We start from the raw sequence: 26,063 nt of genomic DNA on the forward strand, positions 1-26,063 counted from the left end.
ATTAAGTTATATACTCAACTAGTATTTCTCATTTTTCTTTTTCCATCTCGAAAATAATATTTATTTTTCATAGGAAATTGTTACATAGATTAAAGAGATAAAAAATCAGGATTTTTATGAAGTAAAAGAAAAAAAGACAAGTTGATAATGTAAAGGTAAAATATGAATCTAAAAAAGTCAATTAGAATAAATGGGGGAGAATGATTATTGTTCAAAGTTGAGGGGGGAGTTTGATTTTTAAAACAAAGTTGGAGGGTGAACATGATTTTCACCCCCAGTGTAAATACATACTGCTAGTTTATAAGAAGGGAAAAGGTAAAAAATATCCCTCTACTTTCATAAATTGGCTACTTTTACCCTCCGTTACAAGTTGTTGCCAAATATACCCCTACCGTTAGCAAAGTATTCAAAAGTATCCCTCATTTCTAACATATTTCCACATGAGCAAGCCTAGTCATTGGAATTGGGTGACATGGACGCCACATGACATTTAACTTATTCTATGTGGTGCCTACGTGACAATTTATTTTTATAAAATAATCTGGAAAATTGTTTTTTTTTTTAAATAAATCTGAAAAAATGGCTTTTATTAAAAATCTGAATTTTCCTTTGATTTTATAAAACCCGTTTTTTAAAAATATATTCTTGAAAATTGGATTTTTTAATTAAAAAATCTGAAAAATGATTTTTTAATCTGGAAAACTGTAAAGTATTTTTTAAAGTGTCCTAAAAATATTTTTTTTTTAAATATGAAAAAATTGATTTTAAAAAAATCATTTAAAAAATTTTCAATAAAAAAAATCTATTTTTCCAGTTTTTTTTCAAGAAACGGGTTTTATAAAATTAAAAAAAATAGATTTTTAATAAAAGTCATTTTTTCTAGATTTGTTTTTAGAAAAATAAATTTTTCAGATTGTTTTTTAAAAAATTGCCACATAGGCACCACATATAATAAGTTAAATGCCATGTGGTGTCCATGTCACCCATTTCCAATGACTAGGCTTGCTTATGTGGAAATATTTTAGAAATGAAAGGTATTTTTGAATACTTTACTAACAGTAAGAGTATATTTGGCCCAACTTATAACGGAGGATAAAAGTTGCCAATTATGAATGTAGAGGGGTATTTTTTACCCTTTTCCCTTATAAAAATTGTATTTGAAATGTTAAAACAAAATGATGTTATAAAAGCTTTCAACAAACTGTTATGAAATAGTATCATATTTCACACTTTTCAAATCTTCCATAGAATGCTCTGTGATATATATAGTCTTTCAAACTGTTATATTCTCCATGATCTTTGAGATCCTTGCATGAAACCATCTAATTAACTTAACTATAGTAGGTAGGGGTATATAAAGAAAACCGCATCAAACCTATAATTATAGTCAAATTGAGAAAAAAATCCGGTTAATGATTTGTTCTGACTTGATTTGGTATTAAAAAAATAAATCCGACCATAATTGTTTTGGTTTGATTTTAGCTAAAAAACAGTTAAACCGAACCAAATCAACCCAACATTATATGTATTCAATTTTTAAAAACTTTTATACATAAAAATATTAATTTGTAATGAAATTTATAAATATTTCTTAACCTTTTTCATAGTTTTTGTCATTTAACATATTATTTCAAGCTTGAACTTAAAATTTTGGATATAAATGTTACACCTCGGAAAATTTCCCGTTGATGCACAGTGAATGGGCTAACGAAGAGCACGAAGTGTATGGTATTTCAATAAGCAAATAATGACATGTGATGACCCTAAGTAAGATTTCAAAGACATCCGATGTTAGACAAGAAAGTTGCCAAGAGAAGGCAAGGCACACGATAGGTATCAGACGAGAATTATGAGTAACAAGTTGATGACGGCTTACTGATGTTGTGGGGAAGAGTTATAACGTCCCTTAGATTGTTAACGAAGTGTTGAACAAGTGTTAAGAAGATCCCATAAGGATTGAAGATCAAACGAAGTGGCGAGAACAAGTTCAGTGGACTGATGGGTTATACGGCTCATTATACGGACCGTATAATGGACCGCAGAACCATCACAGTGAGGGTCACTCACTGGTGGGATTATACGGTCAGTTATACGGACCGTATAAATTTATACGGCCCGTATAATGGACCGTATAATGGTCACAGAGACGAGTGGATGAAAGGTCCCTTTCACGGTCCCGACAGATCATATTTTGGGTTATTAAAAAGGGGACCAAGTTCATTATTTCATTTCCACATTTCACCCCTTCTCTCTAAAACATCTCTCTACATTTATTTCACAAATTCAAGAGATATTCGTGATCTTCTACATCAAGCTAAGTGAATCAAGTGTAAAGAACCCATTAAAGTTCATCCAAAGTAAGAAATCCAAGTGAAGGTGAAACTAGGGTTTTTTCACAAGTGAAGTGTTTGCACCCAAGGTTCATTCCTACACCATGTAAGGTAAGTTTTATGACATTTCCTTGTTGTTTAAGATATTTGAAAGTTGAAACACTTGGATTATATGAGGAAATAGGAAATGGGTTATGAATGTGGGAATAGTGTCACTTTTGAGTAAATGTTTGAGTTGAGTTATGATTCTTGATACATTATGATTATAATCATGTTATAAATGACATTGAGAACGTGGAATATACTATGTATATGAATGAACGAAATTGTGTGATATGACCATGAATATGGATGAATTGGGGTGAAATGAGAAGTAAGGATAATGTGGATAAATAAAGACTATTGTTTTGATATTGTGAATGTATTATTGACGTTTGAGAGTTGATTTACGATATGGAAGAATGTCGTATAAACAAAGGAGATGCTGTCCAATTTTCCCTCGCTTTAGTCATGAATGCTAAGCTATCAATTCTCTAATGTTAGTATGCACTCTAATGAAGGTAGAAACGTGAGCAATGAAGAAACACGTGCAAGTGATAGAATAGTCGAATGGAAAGGTATGTAAGGCTAACCCTTCTTTCATAAGGAATGGTTCTTTGGCCAAACATCTAAATCTTCCACAAGTCTATGATGTCTTTCAAATGATTCGATCTTCCAAGCTATTGAGCTCACGATTCTTGATATGCTACGATTGTACTAAGTTCCTCATATGACGAGTAAGCCTATAAAGATAGATGTAATGAATGACGATAATTGTGATAATGATACGGATGACGACTATAATGGTAATAGCGATGACGATAACGATGGCGATGATGATAGTGATGTTAATAATAAAGATGCTTATGAGCTATTATGTATATGTATCTATGTATGACTATTATGGGACCCCGAGCTTATAAGGCCGGGTAGAGTATGCATATGATTATGTAACGCGCTCACACCTCTGCAGATGGTACGGATAACCCTGAAGCCTTAGTAGGGCCAGGTAGATGTAACCCTGAAGCCTTGGTAGGGCCAGGTATGTGTAACCTTGAGCATTGGTTGGCCAAGTATGTATGAAACACCGATCCTTCATGGTCGGGTATGCTATGCGAATGCTATGTATATAATATGATTATGTATATGATATAGATATGAGTATGAATATGAATATGATATGAATATGAATAAGACTATGCATATGAATACGGCGATGAAAGCAATGTAAATGAGTACGAATATGGATGTATGTACACAAATACGCATTAGAATTGGAAAGTTCCTATGAAAGGCAAGTAAGTGCTTATGACGATGATATTACTATCTCCCATCCTATACTATTTCATATGTTGTATAATATGCTTCTATGTTGATATTGATCATGCCTTACATACTCAGTACATTCTTCGTACTGACGTCCTTTTGTTTGTGGACGCTGCGTCATGCCCGCAGGTGCACAGGGAGACAGACTTGATCCATAACTACATTCTCGGGGACTACATAGCGGAGCTCCATTTCATTCGGAGCTATAGCTTTTGGGTACTTATTCTTTTGTGTACATAATTATGGGCATAGCGGGGTCCTGTCCCGCTTATGTGATATGACACACTCTCCTTAGAGGCTCGTAGACATGTGTATATGGTTAGATATGTTTGGCCTTGTCGGCCTATATTTTGTATATCATTTTGTAGCCTGGTCGGCTTATGTACATTGATATGGCATAGATGTCAATGATGATAAAAAGGCATTGTTGTCTAATGAGACTAGTATGATTGATGAACAAAGAATGTATGATTAAATATGTGGCTCACCTAGATGTAAGTGTAAAAGGTATGTTAAGGGGTGCCCGGGTGGGCTAGCACCGGGTGCCCGTCGCGGCCCCTAGTTGGGTCGTGACAATAAATAATTTTATAGCCCATAAATGTTACTAGTAACTCAAATAAAGTTCAAACCAATATCAACTCAACACTAATGCTAACAAAAGAAATTCAATTCTAACGCTAGGAATGACAATAACAAAGTACCTAACTTATACTTTTTTCTTTGTCATGTAATTAATATTTATTAGCCGTACTTATATTAGCATGAGTTAGTATTTTTAAATTATGATCATTTTCTTTATGTCTTACAAATTTGCAATATTTATTTTAACTGATTTTACTATCTTTTTTGTTGAATATTTTAATATAGTGTCATCACTCATCTCATATTTTGTATTATTTTCTTAATAAACACCTTAATTATATAGTAATATCTTACTAGGACTAAAAAAATATTTGAAGTAAAAGTTATATGCTTTGTATGAAGACTTTTCCGGGAAAAAAACCCAAAAAATAAAAAATAAAAAATCCGATTTTTATTAGTTTGGTTTATAGATTTAAAATCCCGACGTAATTAATTTGGTTTGATATTTGAAAAATCCGAACCAACCCGGTCAGGGGTAACTTTCAATCTTGTTTAGTTTGTGGCTAAACCAAAAGCACCAATTATAAATTGATATTTATATAAGATTACTAAAGTGATCTAGATTTCTTGCGTTTACGACAGTTCCAAAACAAGGTAATATGCTTCAACGGTGCTTCCCAAAACCTCACGTCCTCAAAAAGTTTGATACAGTTGTTTGCCCGAACCGCCGTAATTGTCAAATGAACCCTCGTAATTTTCAAGTACGTAAAATGACAGTTTTCTTTTGCATAATATGACTGTTTGAACCACTCTAATATCAGCATCACAAAACAAGTTTAAAGTTTCAATGAATCATTCAACATCAAAAAGACCAAAAGAAAACCATAGTTAATTCTAACAAAACACTAATAAACACCCATATGACCCGAATTGTTACTTCGGTCAGAAGATCCTCTTGACCCAATCGATGACAAAGAGCCACCTCTAGTGCCTGCAAAAGAATGAGATAATAAATACAAGTAACTACTATTTCATTATTTGTTATCTGACAAAACAAGTCGCAACAACCAAACAGAATTCAGATACATATCGGCATGTATCCTATTGTTATACTCTATTTTGTCATAATGGACTGAAGGCTCAACTTTGATTTCTGTTTAAGAAAAGAAAAACATTTTACTACAAAAATATAGCCTTCAGAAAGCATTTCCACAAATCTTCCTCTCTATCATGAACCCAACTCAGTATGTCATTTTTTGTATAAGGAAAAAAACAATCCAACGATAAAGGCAAGAATTGTGGATATGACTGGTTGCCTTTATAGGAAAAAATTAATCTCACTAAAGGCAAGAATTGGCTGGTGGCCAGGATCAGTTATGAAAATGAATTCATTTTGCGCTCACTAAATTATCAAGGGATGTTCTAGTGGCCGTAGAAACGGCCTCTAGCAGAAATGCAAGGTAAGACTGTGCACAATAGACCCTTGTGGCCAGGCCCTTTCCCAAACCCCACGCATAGCGAGAGCTTAGTGCACTGGGCTGCCCTTATGTTCTAGTTGCCTGATTTCTTAGAATTAGCCATTGTATAATGGTGAGGAATACTAATAAATATGCTAAAAAAGATGCCAACAAAGCTAGCAGAGAATCCTAAATCTTGTTCAGCCATTATCTGCACGATTTTCACTTTTTTAAGTTCATGTACACCCAGAAAGTCAAATATTTACATAAATGATCACACTGTGTTTTTTGAACATTTCACATATAAAATCCACCTAGTAGTCTGATCCTCTCATATGAGCTACACCTTCGCTACTAACAACATACATAGACGCCTAAATCTAGGTACTAATTTAGTTTTTCAAAAAGTGGCATTTCTGTATACTGAAGGAGCTAGCATCAAAGGTTCCCCTTGAAAATATGCATATTCATCCAGATTTTCGAATTTACAACGCAAGCTATACATAATGAGATTTCAGCTTAGCAGTTTCAACTACATGAAAGAAACTACAAGCACCCCCCACTGACACACACACAAAACTAAAACAAACAAGTAATTAAACAGCATGGCCAAAAAAGACAAGACAATGTATAGAGAATGTAGATGACCTTGTAGATTTACTAGAAGCACTGTAAGTTTATCTTTATCTCTAAAATCTTTTTTCTTTACTGTCTGTTTTTGGAGGTCGCCAGCATATCCTTAATGCTGAGGAATACAACAGTACCAGTTTCTCAAAAAAAAAAAAAAAAAAAAAAGAAGAAAAAAAAAAGACAAGACAGTAAAGAAGAAAAATCCATGTTACTCAAAAACCCGATAATGGTTCATGTCAATGCTTAAGTCAAATGAATAGATATATTTGAATTATACATCAGTTAAGAGGCTATCTACTACTGACTACAAAATCCTGAGAACTATTTCATCTTTCTAGATGTTTTTACGCAGTACCAGCAAAATAGAGATTATGAAGAAGCAAAATCTTGTAAGCACGGACAGTAAGTTGAAGTAGTAGAACCATATATATTAGTAACAAAGAAGAGAACTTCCTATCACCCAAGTGAAGAAAAAAAGGGTGATTCACATCGATGTACAACTAGAGAGAAGGTCAATCGATCTACTGTTAACATAGGTATTTACTGTTCTAAGATTGTTATTACAAATTCAGGCTTGACGAAGACTGGTAATCTTTACTTGAACGTAAGGCTAAGGGACGTGCAGCTGCTGATGAGGACAGGGGTGTTACGTTTACTGCCTGGGGATATCATGCAGACTGTTGGTTAATTTTTCACTCATCTGTTCTTTCTGGTATACTTCATATCTATTTTAGCCAAAAAAAATTATTTATCTCAGTACATTTCGGTTTATTAGTGTATTTGAGACATCGAAATTTGTTATTCCTTTTACAGTTTAAACTAAGTGGTGATTAGAGTTCGAATTTTCAGAAATAAAACTAGAATTAATTCATCCCTCCTCTTTACCTTCTCAAAAAGAATTCATCCCTTCTCTTTATATATCTTCAAAAAGAAGATAACAAACAAACAACTATCGTGGTTCTCTGTTAGAAGAAAGGCAAATTTGCCAACCTGCTAATTTAAAGTTAAATCTCATAAGAATGTTTTAAACATTGGGTTCAAAATCCCATCATAAGCAATCCTCTACATTCGGCGCATGCTTCCTACCAATGATCTGTCTAGGTTTACCCACTGATCTTCCATTATGATTTGGAAGTAAACAATAATTATGACCTCAACAGAGAGCAGAGTGACATAAGTTTTACAACCGTTTGGATCCGCAGACCGCCAGGACTTCAAAGTAACATCATATTAGGTGCAGTGTTCTTCATTTCAAATTTTCAGTTCTTTCAGACCATAATAAATAAGAATAACTTTTTAATCAGGGATAGTATCACTTTGCTGTACCATAAGCGCATCAGATACAACCCAGCAACCAGCACAAACACAAGAAATTTTAACCAAACCCTAGAACTAATCATGAAAAATTTGAAAAACCAATAACGAATCACGAAGTTAAAAAAAATGCAGAGCAATCGGTAACAATCAGATAACCAATTATACTCAGAGTGACGGAACAAGCACAACAATGACGAGATTGGAAAATAATCAGAGGAGATAAAAGACTTTGGGTGGTGCGAAAGGCAGCAGAATATTACAGGCTAGAGGAACAACAACTACAGAGAAAATCTACTCATTGCAATTCATGCAGTCAGCGGGAGTAGATTAGTTGTTCCTTACATCAGCATTCACTTCTTGAAAGTTCAATAGTACATAACAGTTAACAAAGCACCTCCCAGATAAAAAGGAGTGTAGATTTTAGGAAGTGCCATATGCAAGGCTATCGCCACCGGCCACGCATGGTCTACGTTTAACATGTAGCAAACATCACTCTTAATTAGAAACTGCATGCCTAGTTTAAGGTAAAGTATGAGCTCCATTTCCCTACCAACTACATCTAAGACATGTCAAAGTTGCTTCTATTCAACTTTTAAGCAATGAAGAGGAACAAATATATAAAACTTATCTGATATCTAGATGTAACATGAAACAACTTGGTGTGATTCTTCGAGTTAACAAAGAACCAATCGACCAGGATCTTATTCTTGAAGCGATTGATGGGCAGAATTCAAGAAACGGACGTAAATCGGGCTATACTTCTCGGAATTATGTGATTTCAAGACGAGGAGAAAGATGACGATTTGAATATAAAAATAACTATTGAATCGTTTAAAACAAGTAAATATTAAGGGCACAACGATGGAAAGGAAATTAGGATTCTGGGTATGAAATAGAACGAATTGGTTTTCAAGAAACGCGTTCTTGAATGATCAAGAACCAACAAAATTCCTAAGTCACCACTTGAAATCAACTTACGTGATAAAGAAACACTACACGCTATTGAAAACAAGATAAAGACTATCACCACCTTGCTTGGAACCAAAAACAAGGATAAAGAAGACCAAATAGAGAAAATAACTCTATTGCAAACTAGGGTTTATGCTCAAAAACGTGAATAGCGTTTAACAAAGAATAAGAACCCTTTATATAGGCCTAGGGTCTCTTCTTTGATGACTACAAATCCCTATTATACTCTAGAAAGGAAATAGCTAAAAACAAGGAAAGTAAAATCCCTATTTTATAAGGAAAAGAATAAAGAAAACCAAAATCTTACTAGAACTAGGATAAAGATCTTACTAATTATAGGAAATTTAATCCTACTATAATATAAATCAAGAAATAAGAAACCTATTTAGAAAAGGATTCAAGAAACAAGAATTGGAAATAATCTTCAAGCTTGAGCTTCTTGGACTTTTCTTTTTCTTGAATTTCAGTCTTGTGTTTCTTGATTTTTTTGAATTTCTTGATATTCTTCATCTTTCATCATTCTCCCCTTGTTGAGAAAGACTTGTCCTCGAGTCTAAAGGCTCCATAAATGGTGAAAGATTAGCAAAAAAAATTGGGAACAATCAATATTCACCAGGCTCTAAGTTGCATTTTTCTAGCTTGTCATAGACCTTCATCATGTTGTCAACAAGCTTTGCATACGGTCGAACCAAATCCCACTTTCTTAGTAGTAACTTTGTTCCATGATTTCTCAAATATATCATCTTAAATTTATCTTCAATGTTTAAGCCATGATCAAAACTTATTTCTTTTTGATCTTCATGAATCTTGAAAACTCTCGTGCCTATGTGGTGTTTGCATGAAAAATCTGAGATAGTGCCATGAAAACTTTTATATAAATCAAATTCAACTACCTTTGGATCAAGGTTGGAGATCAAATCATGTCTTCTTAACAACTCCTTGACAAATTTGCTACTCCTAGATTTGACATGGTTATAACCATTAACGTCAATGAAATTGAGAGATCTTAAATTGACACATTCTTGCAAAGGTTCATCGTTTCGAGGAAAAATTCTTGCTCGAACTACATCATATAATAAACTCTCATTCATAGACTCTTTTTTCATAAACTCGTCCTTTTTCCCTTCCAAATCTTCATAGACTATTGGTCCTATGCAATACGCTGCTTTGGTTGGTGTGGAGTAAGAAACAAAATCTATATTCTTTTCAAAAGCTCTTAATGGTGGAAACTCAATCTCACAAATGGTTGGATGTTCTAATGGATCCTCATCAAACTTTGGAGGTAAATCCTCAACTTGTGGATCTAATTCATTCTTCTCCTCCGTTTGCAGTTCTACATTGATGGGACCAATGATTTGTAATTTGGTCACAAAAGAATCATCAACATACTTGGAGTTTTTAGCAACATCTTCTGGATTCAAGGGAACCAACTTAATTTTTCATCCATCCTTTGTAAAAGAATAGGTATTACGATATTCATCATAGTTAGCACACCTTTCATACACCCATGGTCTTCCAAGTAATAAGTGGCAAGCATCCATCTTTGTTACATCACACCAAACAACGTCTTTATATATTTTGTCAATAGAAAAAGAAACTAGGCATTGACGAGTTACCTCTAAACCACCATCATCATTCTCAAATTTGATGCTATAAGGATATGGATGAGGTTTTGTTGACAAGCCAAGTTTAGAAACCATCTCTTCAGAAACAACATTAACATGACTTCCTTTATCAATGATTATCGAACATACCTTATCATGGGAGGTACATCTAGTGCGGAAAAGAGATTTCTTTTCCATAGTTTTTCATCTTCTTGAACCAAACGTCCTCCTCTTGGTTACATACTCATCCTACTCCTCAACTGTGCTCTGATACCAAATTGATGTGATTCTTCGAGCCAAGTTTAGAAACCATCTCTTCAGAAACAACATTAACATGACTTCCTTTATCAATGATAATCGAACATACCTTATCATGGGAGGTACATCTAGTGCGGAAAAGAGATTCCTTTTCCATAGTTTTTTCATCTTCTTGAACCAAACGCCATCCTCTTGGTTGCATACTCATCCTACTCCTCAACTGTGCTCTGATACCAAATTGATGTGATTCTTCGAGTTAACAAAGAACCAATCGACCAGGATCTTATTCTTGAAGCGATTGATGGGCAGAATTCAAGAAACGGACGTAAATCGGGCTATACTTCTCGGAATTATGTGATTTCAAGACGAGGAGAAAGATGACGATTTCAATATAAAAATAACTATTGAATCGTTTAAAACAAGTAAATATTGAGGGCACAACGATGGAAAGGAAATTAGGATTCTGGGTATGAAATAGAACGAATTGGTTTTCAAGAAACGCGTTCTTGAATGATCAAGAACCAACAAAATTCCTAAGTCACCACTTGAAATCAACTTACGTGATAAAGAAACACCACACGCTATTGAAAACAAGATAAAGACTATCACCACCTTGCTTGGAACCAAAAACAAGGATAAAGAAGACCAAATAGAGAAAATAACTCTATTGCAAACTAGGGTTTATGCTAAAAAACGTGAATATCAATTTTGGTATCACCTTTTCTTTTTCTATATATAATGAGTATAGGTTTTATAGAGTTAACCTATCAAATAGGCGGAATGGCCTGGGAGACCCCTGGATTTGTTCCCATTTGTCATCCCGGTCGCTGTACTCCACAAAGTTTCAACCAGACACTTGAACTCGATCAAATCTAGTCTTTTAAACCACTTTGTTGCTGTGTGTTCCTCACTCGCCCTGACATTGATGACACATCATATCCACGTCAGAAAAATTAATGCCACATCATATATATATATATATATGACATTAATTTAATGATCACAATAAATTTTCTTTTTATTTTATTAAATAAATGAGAATGGAGATCATCTTCCTCCATTATGATCCCCCACCCACCCACACACAGGATCCACTAATGTTACTCCTCTGTCCCAAAAAGCTTGTCTTAATTTCCTTATTAGTTTGTCCCAAAAAAATTGTCACATTTCTAAATTTAGAAATAATTTAACTTTATAAAATATTTTACAAGCCACGCAAATATGTAAAGGCTTGTGCCACACATTTCAAAAATCTTCCACTATTTCATAAACTCCGTGTCAAGTCAAACTAAGACACAATCTTCTTCAACATTAGATGTTTTCTTCGACACTCAATCTTGAAAAACTTCAAAAAAAGAATTGACTGCACTTTCAACCAAATCAACAAGAAAAATCCTGAACCAAAATCAAACCTAGAAAATTTAAAATAACCACTTGAAAAGAAAGGAAAAAGTAAAACTGGTTATAAGCAAAAAGCACTCACCAAATAGAGAAATGAGAGCTGGTGTCAAAATCGAACCTTGTATATCTGCCTCTTTTTTTACCCTTCTCTTTTTATTCTTTCTTTTCAACTTTTATCTATGCCTCTTATTTTCTTCTTATTTTTCTTTTTTAGTTTTTTTAATCAAAAACCATTACACCCAGGGACGGAGCCGGGTAGGGCCAGAGTTCATCCGAATCCCTTTCGATGCAAATTTACACTATTTATATAGGGTTAAAATTATATTTTAAAAGCGTGAATATAAATGTTGGTTGACCAAAATATCCTTCAAATATTGAATGACTTATATACCTTTTTAGTCTAATTCTACCATATTTCTATTAATTGTTTTAGTAAATAAAAATTTTAAGTTAAAAGTAGAGTTTTAAACAAATTATACTTCTGAATTTTGATTCCCAAACTAATTAAATAAAGAATTTTTGCTATCACGTCAACTATAACCTATTTTGGAGAATCCCAAAACCATCACAATTCTACCATGCAACCAAGCTTTTGGTCCGCTTATGAGTTCTAACCATAATGGTCATGTTTATTTCGGACTGACTATTTAGATGTACTGCTTGCTTTTTTATCTATTAATTTTCTTACTACATGTATTCTAATGATAATTCTAATTTTCCTAATTACCTTTATTAAGCTTATGGTGGCAAATATCAATTTCAAGTCTGAATGCCAACGGTTTTGCCATCTTCCAATTTCTTATTTGCTTTTGAGAATAGCTTAGCCAGCGGCTTTCTAAATTGCTTTTGTTTGTTATTATCTTCTATTTATATATAATAGGAGAGACAAAAGTATAATAGGCTGACAAGTGTCAGCACCAGAAAATTTCTATTTTAAAAAAATAAAATAAAATAAAAAAGACAAAAAACGAATTAACATTCAAATTCAAAATACAGATGTTTATCACTTTTCTTGAAAGTTGCCATATATATCTCCACGTTTTGCTTCCATAACTCCCATTAAGTCTTTCAGTTACATTCCCGTTTTTGAATTATTCTATCTAATTGAAGGGCTTATTATTTTTAATCATTTTTAGGCTTTTTAATGTTTACCAACTGAAAAAGAAATATTTCCAACGGTTGTACACGTTCCTAAAATGGCAGTTACTATTCCCACTCTTTTACTGTTGTTAATGCTCCATCCCATTATTATATTTGGAGGAAAAGGAATGCCTAGACATATAAGGTTATTCGGTTCTTCAACATCAATTTCTTATCCTGGTGGCTAGAGATGATGATGTTATCAGTTTGATTAATCATTTTTTCAAATAAGTAAGTGAGCATCATCCTAGAAGATATTAAGTAAGTATTTATCACTCAACTTTTAAGTTATGCCATGCATTTTAATTTTAGTGATGAAAGAAAGAAAAAAGTCGAGTGAAGGATCATGCTGTTGTTTTTTTACTGGTGGGAAGGGCAGTTTGATAATTATTTCTTTCATGTCGTATATGGCGATTTTATGTAGCCAAGAATCTGTGAGTTTTTTTTTTAACTAAATACTGTTGTTTTCTGTAGTGTTTTCTGTAGGTGGGAAGGGCAATTTGTTTTTCTTCATGTCGTACATGACGATTTTATCAATCAAGAATCATTGCTTATATTGTTTTCATACAGTGTTAATGCTTTTGATGGTTTTAGCAGAAAACAACTTCTATTATATTTTTTGTTTCAGAGAAAACTGTGGAAAGACTCAACGGATAGCAGAGAAAATTATACAAGAGAAGTTGTTAGCAGAATGCTTAGAACTTTACTTTGCAAGACGTTTCTACACTAGAGGTTAATTTTTTTGTTTATAGAAACATACAAGTTCATTGCTTGCACTATATAGAATTTCTTACTTCATTCAGATATTTTACTTGATTTGAGTTTCCTTTTCAAGTCGTTTTATGTTTTGTCCTAGCAAAGTCAAGAAAGGAGTTTGAAATCCAACATCAGCAACTAAGACTACAATAAGAGAGGTATTATCAAAGAAATAAGGAGATGATCTCCGTTAAGTCTTTGATTCCCTATTCGCATTGATTTAATTCATTTTTTTTTTGAAGAATAAGTAAGATGTAAGAAATAGCACTTAATTTTGTTGATTTTTGCGTTGTATGTATATAGTGATTGAACAAAAGTGCAATCATTAAGATAGTAACACAAGTAGCTTCGAGTATGTCTTCGGCCAAGGAAAACTGATCTTGCCTATTACTGTACTTTTTTTTTTCCTCAAAAATTTTAAATTCCTTTTTCAGCCAATTGTAGCAAAATGTTGTTGTTATTTTGTGCAAGATTTTAAAAACAACTCCCAAAAGAAGATAAAAATTGGATTAAATATTTTCCTAAATGGTAAAATTGTGTAAACTATAAATACATAAATTATTCATAAAAATCTACTTAATTTATTTAACAAATTTAACATTTTATTAAGCTCTGGCATATTTTGGTGCTAGCACTGTGTGGTAAGAAAGAAATCAAAGAATATTTCAAGGAAAGAAGACAAGTATTGAAGAGATTAGTAGATAAATTGGGGAATAAATCCATTGTCCAGGGTGCTACATGCATATAGCTAGAGGACTTAAAAACTAAATTTTTTTATTCTTGGTACTGCTTGGTGATATGATAGGAGAATAGTAGGAAGAAGTCTTGATTGGTTGTAAGTTTTTTTTTTGTTTAATTGTACATATTTTCTTTGTCAATCAAAAATCCATACCTTCAATTATCAAAATCTTACAAAAATTTTCAAATTAACAAATACTTTATTATAACCTTATTTATTTTATATTATCCATTAGATGAAAAGTCATATCGTGTACGTAATTAAAGTTTTGATACATAAAATCAAAACCTAATAATATTGGAGAAATGTTTTTAGAGATATAGTGACATATGTGTATTAATAGCAAAGCCAAAACAAACAAAACAAATTGAATAATAAAAGAATTTCAACAAACATATTAAAAATTTACAACATAGATAATTTTTACATGTACGAAATTTTAATATTTTATATTGAAACTGAATTTTTCCACATTGAAACTAAAGAGAGTTTATGGATAGAGGGGAGATGTTTTTACTGTCGATTAATTTAAATATTATCGATGAATTTAAACAACAAATTAATCCAAAGCAATAGAATAAAAGTATAAATTTAAATTAATTTTCAGAGTAAGAATAATCTTAATTTCCCTATCTATATTATATTAAAGCGGATTAACAAGCAAGACATAGGACAAGTGGCAAGTTAATAAGAAGAGTCGCTTAAAAGCCTGTTAAAGAATCACTTAATAATTCTTAATTAAGTATTGAAGCAATTAAAGTTGTTGTGATATTACAAATAAGATTAACTACTACAGTAATTTGTGACTATCGTGCATCGCGCGGGTACTACAACTAGTTAATTTTAATATTTAATATACAAAAAAAGTGATTATTTGTAAATGATTTTCAACACTTCTATATTTTTAAATGACAATTAATTATTATATGGTCACTTAATCCTTAATATTGGATTATCTTAGTTGCAGCATGTTTTTTTTTTTTTGAAAAAAAAAAAAAAAAAAACTACTAACAACACCAATTTCAAAGAAGTATTAAGTGGATACAATCTTATATCATACCAATATTTTCGTACCTCATAAAATAAATGTATATGATTAGAAATAATATTATCTAATATTTTTTGCGATGAGAGAGAATGACAGGAAATGACGTGCAAACCACGTTTATAGTACTATTGCATAGTTCAACTACATGTTTTTTTAAATATTAATCCAGTTAAAATTTATCTTTTACACAAAATTTCTAATAAATGAAAATTTCTAAAGGCGACGTGGCAACACACGTCTATAGAGACTAGTGTGTGTGTGTGTGTATATATATATATATATTACTGTGTTGAACTCCTTTAGCTTCTTCGTATGTTTACTTTTTTATATTTTGAACGCTCTTGGTGAAAATTTTGGGTCCGTCACTAATTACACTCACTGTCCTTTTGTTGAAAATCCCAGGGGAATTCGCAAACCGCTACCCTTTGGGTGCACACTGGCTAACCTGCTTACTGTTGAATAGCTCGCAAACCACACAGGAGATGTAAACTGCATTAGACAAGCTTGGTGCGACGAGCTCTGACTGAAAAGGCTGCTCGTGAGGGGAATCAATCCCGGGTCCCCACGTGGGAAACCAAAACAACTAACCCAACCAATTCATTGAACCCTTGCGGGTACACTCACTATCTTTATTTGTGTATCTTACACCTACTTTGTCCAATTCAATTGCGTTTGGTGTCACCGTTAGCACCTTCTGCTATATATTACTCATACATATTCTCTTCTTTGTCTTGTGTTTTTCCCCCTGAAGACGGAAAATTATAAATTAATTACTTATCTTATATTTTCTTTAATTAAAAGTTCTTTAAATTTTTCTATAAATAGAATTAGAAGGTCTTTATTTTCATTTTCTTTCCTTATTGATTTAGAATAGAAAAAGTAATCGAATAGAAGAGAACAAGCTTGGTTACAAATCAGAGGAATTTAAAAGAGTAGATTTGACCGATCTGATTAAAATTTTATGGAGTATAGGGACCGGAATGACAAACCGAAACAAGTACAATAGTCTTTCAGGCCATTTGGCACAAAGTACACAAAATGTGCTTTAACTTACTATATAAAGTATATATTATTATTTCTAAAATTTTGGTAATATTTGTAAGGATTTAATCAGCAAATTATTTAAATTATCAACTTGGATATGATATTTTTCCGATTAATTAAATCATTTTATTTTTTTGTTCACTATAACAAAAATTTATATAAGTCTAATTAATATTTTCAGTTCTACTCCACGTAAGCAATGATATTATAATTTCAAATAGCAACATGGAACAATTAGATTTGATCTCACACTAATTAAGGGGGAAAAGGAACTACAATGTTCCTACAATTTTCTAAACTTTTTTTTTTGCGCAGATTGCCCTTCAAATGCGCTGGTTTTTTATTTTTGCCCCTCTAATTCGTGGTCTTTAATTTTTTCCCCTCTAATACGTACGGTCTTTAAATTTTGCTCTTCCGCCTGGTTTGATGAATTTTTTCGGACCTTATTACCCTTACCTTATTGAACCCTTACTATTTCGTTTTTTTTTGTGTTTCTCGGCTCTTTCTCTGTGTCTCTCATCTCTCTTTCTGTTGTTTCTTTTTATCTGTACGGATATTTAGGTACACATTTATATTTTGAGCTTGTTTCATTATTTTTAATAACTGTTAATATTGTTGTTTTTGTACTCGATGTTGTTGATTGTAGGTATATTTTTTTTTTTGTTTGTTTGTTTAATTTTTTGTATGTAATTGATCATTTCTGATTGTAAACTATGGTTTTAGTGTTTAGTCAAAGTTTCTATATGATTTTTTCATGGTTAGTTCGTGTTTTCATTGTATTTGGTGGTATTTTTATATTTTGTTTTATGTTGTTGCTCCGTTTTTGTGGATTTTGATATGTGCTTTGGTTTTCTTTGTGTTGAATGCTCTAAGTTTTGCCTTTTTAGCATCAGTTTTAGTGTTTTAGTGTGATTTAGTTCATAATTTTGGATTAAGATGAAGAGTATGTGTAAGTTATGAATGAAGTTATTTTTGTAATTGTTTCTGTTCCATCATGTGTTGTGTTATGAGGGTTGTTTTGTTTATCAAACTGAACTTTTGTCTATTCTCTTTCTTCTATAATGCAAGTGATTTTTTGGTTTGTGTAGCAGTCCAGTAATTCATTGTATTATGGCACATGTTAATTGTTTCTTTCTTTTTTAATAAGTCGACTGACTTTGGAATCTAAAGTTATGTCTTAAGACATGTTAATTCTTTCTTTCTTTTTTAATAAGTCAACTGACTTTGGAATCTAAAGTTATGTTTTAAGACCTAATTTGACTAACTTTGGAATATAAAGTTCTGCCTTAAGACCTAATTTGACTATCTTTGGAATCTAAAGTTCTGCCTTAAGACCTAACTTTGATTAACTTTGGAATCTAAATTTCTGGTTTAAGGCCTAACTTGGCTACCTTTGGAATCTAAAGTTCTGCATGAAGGCCTAACTTGACTAACTATTGGAATCTAAATTTCTGCTTGAAGGCCTAACTTGACTACTTTTGGAATCTAAAGTTCTGCCTTAAGGCCTAACTTGACTACCTTTGGAATCTAAAGTTCTGCCTTAATGTCTAACTTGACTACCTTTGGAATCAAAAGTTCTGACTTAAGGTCTAACTTGACTTCTCTTCATATTAATTTTTCTTAAACAGGAAGAAGATCGTTTGGATAAGTTTGAACATTGGTTTGAAGCATATGGTGTGTGGAGTGGTGATTTTCGATTTAACAATTTGACTATGTCATTTCTGAGTATCTCTCATTTGGAGTTGTTAAAAAAGGGTGTGTTTGGAAAATTTATGGAGTTGGGTGATGTGCACTTGTGTGATAATATGTTCCATTTCTTGATTTTATCCCAACTTGCTTCTAGTACTGTTAATGTGGTAAAGTATAAGATTTTTGGTCATGAGTGTGTATTTGATCGTGAGTGTTTCCATCTTATTACCGATTTGGATAGTTGTGCTGGTGATTGTAGTGTTGTGTCTACTAGACCAAACAAATTGTTGAACCACTATTTCCCAAATGTGGAAAGAATAAAGTTGTCTGATCTCAGGAGTTTCTTATAGATTCGTTCAACTAATCGGCCTGCTGTTTTCTGGTCAAGATATAGTGATAATGTTAGACTTGCTGAGGTCTATATAGTGGAGAGGGTGTTGTTGGGTTGAGATGAGCAATCTTTTGTTAAAGATCATATAATGAAGATAATTGATGATGATGTTTTTCGGGTTTCTTATCATTGGGTACTCTTGGTTTTGATTGGTTGGTACGGTCACTTCGTGTTTGTGTGAGGACTTTCAAGACCACGCCATTTGGTAGTCTTTTGAGTTATATGATTAACGGGTTTCCTTATGCTTTAAATGTCTGGGCATATGAGGTTTTCCCTATTTTTTGAGGATTTTCAAAGTACAAGGGTCCAAAGTTTCCTCGTATGTTGAGTTGGGGTCCATCAAAACAAGCTGATTATCGTGTTTTTACTGAGAATTTCTTCCATGCTGAAAATGTATGTATTTTTTCTATTGTTGTTTCTTTCTTTTTGCTTTTTAGTTATTTTTTTTAATGTATCATGTGTTTTTGTATTATGTCATAGAGATTCAAGAAGTATAATTTCAACGTTGTTGTTGCTAAGAGAGGCACGATTATGCAGTTGCATTTCAATTTCCTGTTGATTCAAGCTCTTGTTCTTCCAGCATGGCTGTCACGACCCGACTAGGGGGCCGCGACGAGCACCCGGTGCTATCCCACTCGGGCACCCCTTAGCTTACACTTAGACTTGCATCTAGGTGAGCCACATCATTAATCATACATTTCTAAGCATCGACCATGCTAGTCCCATTGGACGACAACATCTTCAATCATCATAGGCATATATGCCACAACAATGTACATGGGCCGACGAGGCCAACAAAATGATATACAAAATATAGGCCGGCAAGGCCAGACATATCTAACCATATACACGTGACTACGAGCCTCTAAGAAGAGTAAAACATATCACATGAGCGGGACAGGACCCCGCTATGCCCATACTTATATACACAAAAGAATAAGTACCCAAAAGCTATGGCTCCGAAGGAAATGGAGCTCCGCTATGTAATCTATGAATAAACAACTATGGATCAGGTCTGTCTCCCTGTGCACCTGCGGGCATGACGCAGCGTCCACAAACAAAAGGACGTCAGTACGAAGAATGTACTGAGTATGTAAAGCATGATCAACATCAATATAGAAGCATCATAGACAATATATGAAGTGGCATAGGAGGGAAGACAATAATATCATCATCATGGCACTTACCTGCCTTTCATAGGAACTTTCAATTTCTCATGCGTATTTTATAATAGTGCAATCGTAGTATGTATCAAGGATCGTGAGCTTACAAGCTCGGAAAATTTATCAATTGAAGGCAACATACGCGTATAGAGGATTTATAGAATTGGCCAAAGAACCATGTCTTATGAAAGAAGGGTTAACCTTACATACCTTTTCATCGGACTATTCTACACTTGCACGCTTCCTTCCAATGCTAGCGTCTATACCTTCATTAATATCATAACAATGGCCATTAGTCATTCATTTTATCCACATTATTTAGATTCCTTAATTTGCCTCTAATTCACCCATATTCATGGTCATAACATTCAACTTCGTCCATTCGTCTAAAGTGTCTAGTTCATGATCTTAGTACCATTTATAATGCATTCATATCACAACACAACAACATTCATGATTCAATTCAAACTATTCCTCAAAATGTCACTATTCATCATTCATGACCTACTTGACCATATTTTCTACAATCCATGTATTTCAACTCTTCAATACCTTAAACGTCATGTAAAAATCATGAATCTTACCTTAGAAGTTGTAGGAACAAGTTTTGGTTAATAATACTCCACTTTGAGCAAAACCCTAGTTTTTCTCCATTTGGATTTCTTGACCTAGATAATCTTTGATGATGTTCTTACTCTCGATTCACCTTGTTTTATGTTGTTGATCCATAAATATCCTTGAAAACTTGTATAATAAATGTAGAGAGAGGTTTTAGAGAGAAGTGGTGTAATGTTGTAATGAATTAAAACAAGTCTTGGTCCTCATATTTAATGAATTGAAAATCTGTGCTGAGGTGAACAGTGGTCGTCCATGGAGGTTTACGATCCGTATTCCAGTTTACGGACCGTCCCTCGTGGTCGTCTTTAACTCTAAGCAGAACCCGAAACTTTGGCTGCATGCATGGTGATTTACGACCATGGTTTACGGGCCGTAAATCACTTTACGGTCCGTCCACCAGGTCGTTTTTAACCATTTACTCGACTGGCAGAAAGTTGAAGTTTTTGCATGCCACTTTACGACTGCCAGTTTACGGACCGTATTCCATTATACGGTCCGTATTTTGCACTTTACGATCACTGGGCAGTTTTGCCAACTTTCAACTTTTCACATTTCTCGACTTTTCATTCTAATCATTCTCGTCCATATACGCACATTGCTCATGAAACATTATACACTCGCACTCCTCGCACACATCACTAGTTCGTTTACTTGCGTACCAACGGAAAATTTTCCGAGGTGTAACATTCTTCCCCCCTTAGGAACATTCGTCCTCGAATGTTAAAGTCTCGGGGAATTCTACAAAACTTTCGCTAGAGTTCCCCTTATAATATATGGCGCTACCATCCTGCCACAACAACCCATAATATCGATGCCACACAGGGCCACAACGTAATAACATAAAAGTTTTGGCCACACATGACCCAAAAGCATAAAAGGAAATATACATACCTTATGATCTTGACGTCTCATCTTGGGCTTCTTCCAAGGGCTGAAATAAATGTGGGTATTTAGATCGCATACTTTCTTCTGCTTCCCATGTCATCTCCTCTCGTTTACTGCTTCTCCATAGAACCTTAATCGAGGCCACCTCTTTGTTTCTAAGCCTCCGTACTTGCCCGTCTAATATGGCAATGGGTACCTCTTCATAAGTCAATTTCTCTGTCACTTGCACATCTTTTAATGGGACGATCCTAGTGGGATCTCCAACACATTTTCGAAGCATCGAGACATGAAATACTGGATGGACTGACTCCAATTCCGGAGGTAGATCTAACTCATAGGCCACTTTGCCTATCCTTCGCACAATTTCGTATGGCCCAATATACTGGGGACTAAGCTTCCCCTTTTTGCCAAATCTCATAATGCCTTTCATTGGCGACACTTTCAAGAATACCCAATCCTTCACTTTGAACTCCAAGTCTCTTCGACGATTATCCGCATAGGACTTCTGACGACTTTGGGCTGCTAACAATCGATCTTGTATAAGCTTGACTTTCTCTATAGCTTGCTGGACCAAGTCTGGCCCTATCAATTTAGTTTCTTCGGTTTCAAACCACCCAATTGGGGATCTACACTTTCGCCCATATAAAGCTTCATATGGTATCATTTGAATGCTGGAATGATAACTATTATTGTAAGCAAATTCAATGAGTGGCAAGTGATCATCCCAATTTCCTCCAAAGTCTATCATACATGCTCGCAACATATCCTCCAGAGTCTGAATAGTACGTTCAGCCTGCCCATCGGTCTGTGGATGAAATGTCGTGCTATGGCTAACTCGGGTCCCTAAACCCTCTTGGAAAGACCTCCAAAACTTAGCTGTAAACTGAGTCCCTCTGTCGGAGATTATAGATACCGGGACGCCATGAAGTTTTACTATCTCTTTAAGATATAGCTTCGCATAATCTTTTGCCTCATAGGTCGTCCTGACCGGTAAGAAATGAGCTGACTTGGTGAGTCTATCCACAATCACCCATATGGAATCATACTTACGTCGAGAACGGGGTAAGCCTGAGATGAAGTCCATGTTAATCACTTCCCACTTCCAAGTTGGGATTTCCATAGCTTGCAACAATCCACCCGGCTTTTGGTGTTCAATCTTCACTTGTTGGCAATTAGGACACTGGGCTACGAATTCCGCTATATCTTTCTTCATCCCATTCCACCAATATATAGACTTAAGATCATGATACATTTTTGTCGCCCCGGGGTGGACAGAATAACGGGAACAATGGGCTTCCCTCAATATTTGGTGACGTAGGCCTACCACATCGGGAACACATAACCTGCCTCGACATCGGAGAACTCCGTCTCCCGAAATATCAAATGATGACTCCTCTTTCTGAGGGAGGGCATCTCTGTACTGCATTAGCATGGGATCCTCATATTGTCGCTCTTTTACTTTCGCTACTAGCGATGAAACTACCGAATTCTGAATAGTAGCCCCGCTGCTACCTGAGTCCACTACTCGGACTCCTAGGCTAGCAAACTGTTGAAGCTCACGGGCCATCTCTTTCTTTTCTGGTCGTACATCACTTAGACTTCCCATCGACCTACGGCTAAGAGCATCAGCCACCACATTTGCTTTCCCAGGGTGGTACAGGATCTCAACATCATAGTCTTTTAGAAACTCTAGCCATCGTCGTTGCCGCAAATTCAACTCTTTCTGCTTGAAGATGTATTGAAGACTCTTATGATCTGTGTAAATATCCACGTGGACACCATATAAGTAATGTCTCCATATCTTTAATGCATGGACCACCGCAGCCAATTCTAAGTCATGGGTAGGATAATTCTGCTCATGTTTCCGCAATTGCCTTGAAGCATACGCAACCACCTTGCCATGTTGCATCAACACACAGCCTAGCCCAACACCTGAAGTGTCGCAATACACAAAGCATCCTTCCAATCCCGCTGGAAATGTCAGAACTGGGGTAGAAGTCAATTGACCCTTTAACTCTTGGAAACTACGTTCGCAAGCATCTGTCCACTGAAACTTGGTTGATTTCTGTCAACTTTGTGAGTGGTGCAGAAATAGAGGAAAAACCTTCAACGAATCTCCTGTAATAACCTGCTAAGCCCAGAAAGCTACAAACCTCTGTAGGAGTTGTGGGTCTTGGCCAAGTTTTCACGGCCTCAATCTTTTGACTATCCACTCGAATACCATCGGCTGCCACAATATGCCCTAAAAATGCCACTAAGTTCAACCAGAACTCACATTTGGAAAACTTTGCAAACAATTCTCGAGTTCGAAGAAATCCAAGGACAATACGCAAATGATCCGCATGTTCTGCTTCGGATCTAGAATACACCAAAATATCATCAATGAATACGATTACAAATAAGTCCAGAAAGGACCTGAACACATTATTCATCAAACCCATGAATACCGCTGGCGCATTAGTTAGCCCAAATGACATCACCCGGAATTCAAAATGACCATATCTCGTTCTGAAGGCTGTCTTAGGGATATCTTTCTCCCTAACTCTCACTTGATGATACCCGGACCTCAAATCAATCTTTGAAAACCATTTGGTGCCTTGCAGTTGATCAAACAAGTCATCAATCCTTGGGAGAGGATATTTATTCTTAATCGTTACTTTATTCAGTTGCCTATAATCAATGCACATTCTCAGGGAGCCATCTTTCTTTCGGACGAACAATACGGGCGCTCCCCACAGGGATGAACTAGGCCTAATGAAGCCTTTATCAAGCAAGTCCTTCAATTGCTCTTTCAACTATTTCAATTCTGCGGGTGCCATTCTATATGGGGGGATAGATATAGGTGTGGTGCCTGGCAAAACATCAATGGAAAAATCAATCTCCTGTTCGGGAGGAAGGCTTGGAAGCTCTTCCGGGAACACATCCAGAAATTCGTTCACTACGGGAACTGACTGAAGAGTCGGCGATTCAGCTTCTACATCTTGAACTCGCACTAGATGATAAATGCACCCTTTTGTGATCATTTTCCTTGCCTTTAGATAGGAAATAAACCTACCTTTTGGTGATGTCGTATTTCCTTTCCATTCTAACACTGTTTCTCCCTGAAACTGGAAACGAACCACCTTCATCCGGCAATCAACGTTGGCATAACAAGAAGCCAACCAATCCATGCCCATAATGACATCAAAATCTACCATTTCTAGCTCATGCAAGTCAATCATAGTACGACGATCACAAATCACAATCACACAATTCCTATATACTCGGCTAGCTATTACCGATTCACCTACGGGTGTAGACACCTCAAAAGGTTTGATAGACTCCGGCTTAATTATAAATCGACCCGCAACATATGGAGTAACATATGATAATGTGGAGCCCGGATCAATCAAAGCATATACATCATGAGAGAATACCGATAATATACCTGTGACCACGTCAGGAGAAGACTCAAGATCTTGGCGTCCAGCCAAAGCATAAATACGGTGCTGAGGACCGCTGGTACTGGGAGCTCTGCCTCTACCTCTACCATGGCCGACTGGCGCATGTGCACCTGGCCCCGTAGGGCGTACAGATGTTGATGATCCGACTGCCGACCCTGATGGCTGGGTCCTACCTCTACCCTGTACTGAGGGGCAATCACGCATGATATGGCCTGGTTCACCACATGAATAGCAACCATCCGAGCCCAATCGGCATCGACCCCAATGCAACTTCCCACACTGGGAACATCGTGGTACAGTTGGCCTTGACTGGCTTGAATCATCTCTGAATTGAGGTCCTGAATAACTAGGACTCGGCCCTGAACGAGCAGATCTATCAAGGCTCTGGCCTGGAAACCGTGGAGGTGCACTGGTCGTAGAATAGCCCGAATGTCTAGGGAACTGTTGCCTGTGTCCGCCTCTGGACTCACTTATTGGGCCCGAAGATCTGGCCCTCTTGCTATGTCCCTTATCCTGTTCACGTTCACTTCTCCGCTGCTGTAGGCTTTCCTCTAAGTTCTGAGCATGTGGCTGAATGCGTGCAATGTCCATACCGTCCTGAAGGGACGCAGTCAAGGATTTGTCCATCAGGTGGGGCCCTAGGCCCTTTACAAATCGGTGTACCCTGTCGCCCATATCTGCTACCATGGCCGAAGCATACCTGGCCAAGGAGTTAAAACGGAGGCTATACTCTAGGGCACTCATACTACCTTGCCTCAAGTTCAAGAATTTATCGGCCCTAGCTCGCCGAACTTCCGGAGGCATATAATGACGGAGAAAGGCATCAAAAAACTCTTGCCATACCGGGGGAGGTGCATTGGCTCCCTGCGAAGCTATCCATACTGTATACCACTGGATCGAGACATCTCTCAATCTATATGACGCTAGCTCTACCGACTCGATGTCTGAAGCATGTATCAACCGGAGCGTCCTTAGCATACCATCAATAAAGTCCTGGGGATCCTCCTCCGGTTTTGACCCAAAGAATTCCGGAGGGTTCAAAGTAATGAAATCACGGGCTCTTGTACTAACAGCCCTATCACCATACCCTGAACTTTGCCTCTGAGCCTGGGCCGCAACCAACTGGGTCAACAAATTAATTGCCTCTTTCACATCTTGGCCCGAAGCATCTGGTGGAGGAGCTGGAGGTGCTGGAGCTGGGGCTGAGGCTCCCTCGCGCCGCTCAGAGACGGGC

General features: G+C 35.6%; 1 long non-coding RNA gene across 1 annotated transcript; it reads right to left on the reverse strand.

Moving 5' to 3' along the window:
• Positions 1 to 5,054: 5,054 nt before the first annotated feature.
• On the reverse strand, positions 5,055 to 12,176 carry LOC132638590 (uncharacterized). The gene is made up of 3 exons (XR_009581813.1): positions 11,996 to 12,176; positions 11,277 to 11,428; positions 5,055 to 5,268 (listed from the first exon to the last, which is right to left on the reverse strand). It is a non-coding gene; the product is annotated as an uncharacterized LOC132638590 (long non-coding RNA).
• Between the last annotated feature and the right edge of the window lie 13,887 nt (positions 12,177 to 26,063).

This window comes from Lycium barbarum, chromosome 4, assembly GCF_019175385.1.
Source record: "Lycium barbarum isolate Lr01 chromosome 4, ASM1917538v2, whole genome shotgun sequence".
NCBI classification, from domain to species: domain Eukaryota; kingdom Viridiplantae; phylum Streptophyta; class Magnoliopsida; order Solanales; family Solanaceae; genus Lycium; species Lycium barbarum.